Here is a 6000-nt window from a genome sequence, read left to right as displayed (position 1 = left end):
TCTTGAAATGTTGAAGTCATATGACTCGTCAGACCAGGTCCCAAAACAAGGAAATATTTTTCAGACAAATCTGTCACTAGACAACAAAGAAGCTCCCATCAAAGATGTTCTCTGTGTGTGCCAAACAGGTTTTGGACCAAGTGAGTCACAGAGAACCCAAATTGGGGACTAACAAAAAAATATTTGAATAATTTGTAACCTATACACAAGTGGGAACGTGCAGTAGTCTATCACTAACCGAAATCAATGCTGTATAAAATCATGATTACAAAAGTATTAAAAAAATATATACTATAAACAAATAGTGAGTATGGTGGAGTGTGCAGTGCAAACTACTTATCTCTCACCATTTGGCACCCTGAAGCCTCATGTTGGAGCTATTGTAAATCGAAGACCTGTGCTTGTAAAAGCACCAGCCTTCCTTTACCAGACAGGAGCGCAGCCAGAAAGTGACTATGGTGACATATTGACTCATTGTGCGTACTGTAGGAATTGCAGATTATTGAAATATTCATTTATTAGTTCAGGATTGGCTTATATTTCTGTTTATATATGTCGTAGTATTCTTATCATACAGTACTTATTGCCAAAATGTTTTTTTACAATGTAGACAAAGAGAGATGGTACCAACAGTTAAAATGGTGTTCCTGAGTGTCATCAAATTACTTTGTCAGTCTGTTTTTGAGAATCAACTTCTTGGTATGGTATGGTATGCAGCATAACTGGATGGAGAAGTTGCACACAAGGTGCAATTACTGAAACATCAGGAACAAAGTATTACCCAATAAAGCACTGCAGATTTAAAAACTCAACAACAACCAACTGGGTGAGAGCAAAGTTATAGCTTACAAATGATGGGACATTGTGATTTTCTAGATAGATTGTCGACATGCTCATTTGAAAATGTAAACACTGGCATAGATTGATAGAAATAAGGTGATCCATATTTATATTTATCTGTTTCCTAAATTTTCTTTCTTTTTTTCCACACCCATCTACTCAAACACACACAAACGTGGTCACCCGGGCAGGAAGTGAATCTGTGCCACATGCACCAAGGGTAAGCAACGGTACCACCTCGCCAACCAGAGCCATCTGTTTCCTAAATACGAGGAGAAATCATTTAAATGAATAATGAATAATTAATATAATAACATTATTAAAACTAATTTAAGCACATTTGTTATTTCATCAGGGTGTATCAAACTGGTAGCCCTTTGCATTAATCAGTAATCACAAAGTAGCTCTCAGTTTCAAAAAGGTCGGGAACCCCTGCTACTTATACTGTTTCTTCAACATTTTTGCCAAGAATACCAACTGGTGTGCAGTAAACAACCTCACACTGAACAGCACAGAATCAAAAGTCAGCTTTATTTATATAGTGCATTTTACAACAAACAACAAATTACAGCAAGGTACTCGGCCCTCGAGGGTCGGAGTCATGTTTTGGATGTTTCCCTTCTTCAACACACCTGATTCATATAATCAGATCATCAGCAAGCTCTGCAAAACCCTGATAACGATCCTGTTCATTGAAATCAGCTGTGTTGGAGCAGGGAAACCTCTAAAACCAACAGCCTTTGACCTGAATTACAGCATTTTAAAGCATTTGCAAACAAAAGAGTCAAGATATTCAAAAGCAAAGTAAATAAATACAAAGTAGCTTGCAGGAACAAGATTTTGGAAATTTTGATTTTGAAAATGCTTTAAAAGACTTTACTGATAATAGATATGAGGGTTAGGGGTATACGTTTTAACCTGGATTTGGAAGCATTTACACTTGGGGCTAACTCAACTTCTTCACTGTGTTTGCTTTGAACTCTTGTCTCCACTAATTGCCTTCAAACCTCACAGCCCTACTGGGTTTATTTTCAATTACCATGTCTTTAATGCATTCTAGACCTAAACCTTGTTTTGGTCAGAAGTTTAGCTGTTAGCATTCTGAATGTGCAAAAAAAAAAAGAAAAAAGTGTGAGATCATTCAGGATTTCAAGAAAGCCAGCGCACAGCTCCAACGTTTCCCCCACGTGTCAACATTGCGTATGCACAAAATGGGGCCTGGAATTACCCGCATAATTGTGAGTGGGAAAAAGTTCTCGCCAGAGGAGGCAGGGGACTTTAGTGACACAGTTGGTAAGGTGGTGGATTAAAACCAGATTTTACAACGATTTCAGTCAAGCGTTTAACATGGAAAATACAGATATTTCCGGTTTGTACCAATTTATGTTGTTATTGTAATGTTTAGTCTGCCCTTTTTTATGATTTTGCCCCTCACACCTTTATAATTCATGTGTAATAAATTGAAAGAGTTTTGATGATGATCGTGATGGAAAGATGCAATCGTGGCAATATATGAACCAATCAGTCTGATATTTGTAAACATATACAGTCGATACTCGGTTTATGAGTAAGCCGGTTTACGAACATTTCAGTTCATGAGCAACTTTTTTTTTTTTTTTTCAAAGAAATATGACCTCGGTTACACAACATTTAAGTTGACACTCTTGGAATCTCGCGGGTGGCTCAGAACGTTGTGCATTTTCTCATGCCGCATAAACATAATTGGTTTCATACTTCAGGTATGAACACCTGGAACAGTATAAGCCAGCGCTGTTCATGACGTTGAAGTTGAATGTAGTTGAATAACATGAGGCAGAAATCAAGGAGAAGGGAGCACGTCAGCCATATTGTGGTTGGGACGCAATTCTTAGTCAATCAAAACATTTCGTTTCGCGTCACGATGAGGGAGTCACAATAAGGAACATTTTCTCGATTGTATCAAACATTTAAAGCTATTTCATCCTTTTCTCCATTCTTACACCCCATAACATAGTGTATGTTTATCGCCTTTGTCCCAAAATGAGATAACTGAGTGCTGTGCAGATCGAGGAGGAGATAGCAGTTATTATTCAGTTATTGTGAAAGCCAGAAACGGAAACACAAAACAGTTGTGTTCACTGTGTCACTAATGAGGGCGTAAATGAGCGTTTGCTGGCATTGGTAGGATTGAGAGAATTCGATGAAGAAGGCATGAATATTGCTATTGAAGGTTTCGAATGGCATTGAAACTCTTCAGTGCTGCACTGGCTTATGATGGTGCAGCTGTGATGAGTGGTGCAGTTTGAGGGGTCCAAGCCAAATTCACAGTCAAGCATCCAGAGGCCATTTATATGCACTGCTTTGCACATCAGCTCAACTTTGCAGCGTGTTATTTGTTTGTTTATTAAACCAGCAACAGAAATACTGCAATTAAAAGACAAAGATTTAAAAGAAACGTTTGTTTTTTTTCACTTACATAATCATCATTAAGCACAGCTTACATGTTCAAAAGGGAGTAGGAAGTGTTGCTGCATAAGCGCTGTAAAAAGTTATTTTTGCTATTGTAATAAGTCATTTACTCGCGTAAGAGTAATGTATTCTACGTCCGGCTTTACGTCTTGCTTCAGGCATGTCGCTTATTGCTGGCTGCCGATGTTTAGGCTGGTGGGTTTCCAGCCACTTGCTGCCTCGCCGCTGCCGACACCGCCGCTTCGCCTTGGACACCGGTAGGGTGAGCAATTCGTCGTCTCCGCTGCTGCTGCCGCCGGTCGCCGTTGTCGGGTTGTTGTCGGCCACGGGCGGTAGCTTCTGGTGCCGAGCCCGCTGAGCACTGGTGAGTATGTCGTTGTTGCCGCTATGGCGAGCCCAGGACATGACGTATGACACCACGGCAGTTGATTGGGCGGTCGGTCGTGTGGTGTCATCAGTAACGAACTTTGGCGAGGGGAAAAACAAAACTCCTTACCAGCCGTGTCCTTTTCGACAAGTGTTCGTCTTCTTCTTCATGTATAGCCGCGAGGGCTTTCCGACGATAAAACATAGTGATGGGAAAATGAAGCATCATGAAGCAATGAGGCCTTCCATCCAAATGCTTCGCTCCTGGGCCGAAGCATCATGAGGCTTCATTTGCTCTATTGCGCCATCATGTGGACAATAAATGTCATGACAGACAGAGTGATTAAAATGATACCATAGATTTGATGGGGTCAAAAGGGCAGGGAGTTGTGATGTGAATGAATGTGCGTGTGGTACTTGAAAGAATGATTGCTCTATTTGTTTTGTTTTTTTAGACATTGACATATAAACAACGAACACATTTCATTCATTTTTATTTAGTAAAACTAGCATTTCCAAAGTTTTGGGCTTCAAACGGTTTCTTCTTTTACATAGGATTTCTTCTGCTTTTGAAAATATTCTTTCGCAAGGGACGGATGAGGCCGGGGTACAGAGGAAGGTAATTGCTAGTTTGTAGCGGTTTGGGTAGAGATGTTTGTGCAGCTCCCAGTAGTCCAGGGGGTTTGACATCCTGCTTATGTTGGGTTCCCCCAGGTAAGTGTGGACCTCCACAGTCGCATCTGCGGTCTCACTCTGGGTCCTCCTCTGCATGACTGTGTGGTCCAATCACCGCCACAGTTTGTCAACTAAGACACAACAAACAGACTAACAGCCAACAGGCAGTTCTGGCTGCCCATCGTAGAGATGGGAGCAAAAGAATGCCTTATCCCACAATAATGCACTGCCGCTCATTTCCTATTGCTTAATTAACACCATTAGAATGTATCGAATATTTTTTATTTTTCTAGAGAAGAAGAAAAAGGGAAAAAAAAGAAGAATATATCGAATATTACCTTGCTCCACAGGCTGGGAAGCTTCTGACGTGTCCGGTTGTGTTGATGAAGATGATGGGTTGGAGGAGGAGGAGGAGGAAGATGCCCTGTGCCGGATCACTGTCGCACATTCAGCTGTGAGCCTCCTCTCAGCCTCTTGTGGTTTATTGGGGCTAAAGAGTGTTCTCTTGGTACCCAAGTTCTTTAGAACAAAGTTTACACTTCACCTTTTAAGTAGAAGAAAGACATTAAAACGAGGGATACACTGTGTTGTCACAATAATTTCCAATATATATTCACACTGGTTATTATAATTTGTACCTTTTTAGGAGAGATCTGCTCAAAATGATCCCAGACAGGGGATGTTCTCTTCTTTTTCGTTGTGGACTGGACATTGCAAAACAAATCCGATTGAATTGAGGTTTGAAGATGCGAGTTGTGTCAGTGTCACCTGTGAGCTCATTGTCGTCTCGGTGCGCCATTTTATGTCGAATCACCCGCGAAACTATGTGTTGGCGATGACGTAGGAAGCCCGTCTCGCGACGCTTTGGACGTAGCAGCGCGCGTTCCGAGGCTTCGGGTGTGGCCACAAGCGTTCCGAGGCTTCGGGCGTGGCCACAAGCGTTCCGAGGCTTCTGAACCAACGCGTAACCAACACATGCCTCGATGCGCGCTTTGCAGATTTTTTTTCCGGTTTACTCAGCACACGCATCGGCGCCTCGGCACAGTTGGGCACATCACTAATAAAACATCCTTTTCTTTTCTCTCTCTGGCCTTGACTCTGGCCTTGACTCTGAGTCTGACCTTTCATCTTCATGTGTCTTTGATTTCATCCAAGAGAGCAGAGAGATGCTTCCCTTGACTGCTTGCTGTAGTCCCCCCCCCCCCCCCCTTCAGGCATTAAGCTACAATTTCTAAATAAATAGACAAATTGTAACCAAACAGACCAATGGCATGAGAATGAATAAGACTGGCTGTTGTCATTACAAGAAGGCAAAAGAGTATTTTTCACAAGCAATTGACAATTCCAAACATCCGGGCATTTCTGATATTTCCACAATGCAACTCTATGCAAATGATTCGATCACCAATGCCGTATTGGATTGTTTTTGCCTGTGACTACTAGCATAATGCAAACCAAACAACAGTACATCACATTTTGATGTCAAAATAATCCCCACAAATCAAATTACAATGATCCAAAGTCCACTGCTTTTCAATGCTTGGACCACAGAGAGCTTCCTTTAAACGTCATTAGCCTTACTATGTGGTGGTTATCACGTTATCTATTATTGAATTAACATATAGCATTTTAAACTAGGTGTGCTGTATGAGACAGGCTACTTCTCAACAA

This window comes from Vanacampus margaritifer, chromosome 6, assembly GCF_051991255.1.
Source record: "Vanacampus margaritifer isolate UIUO_Vmar chromosome 6, RoL_Vmar_1.0, whole genome shotgun sequence".
NCBI classification, from domain to species: domain Eukaryota; kingdom Metazoa; phylum Chordata; class Actinopteri; order Syngnathiformes; family Syngnathidae; genus Vanacampus; species Vanacampus margaritifer.
The sequence above is the reverse complement of the archived record's forward strand: the minus strand, read 5'-3'. Positions refer to the sequence as shown.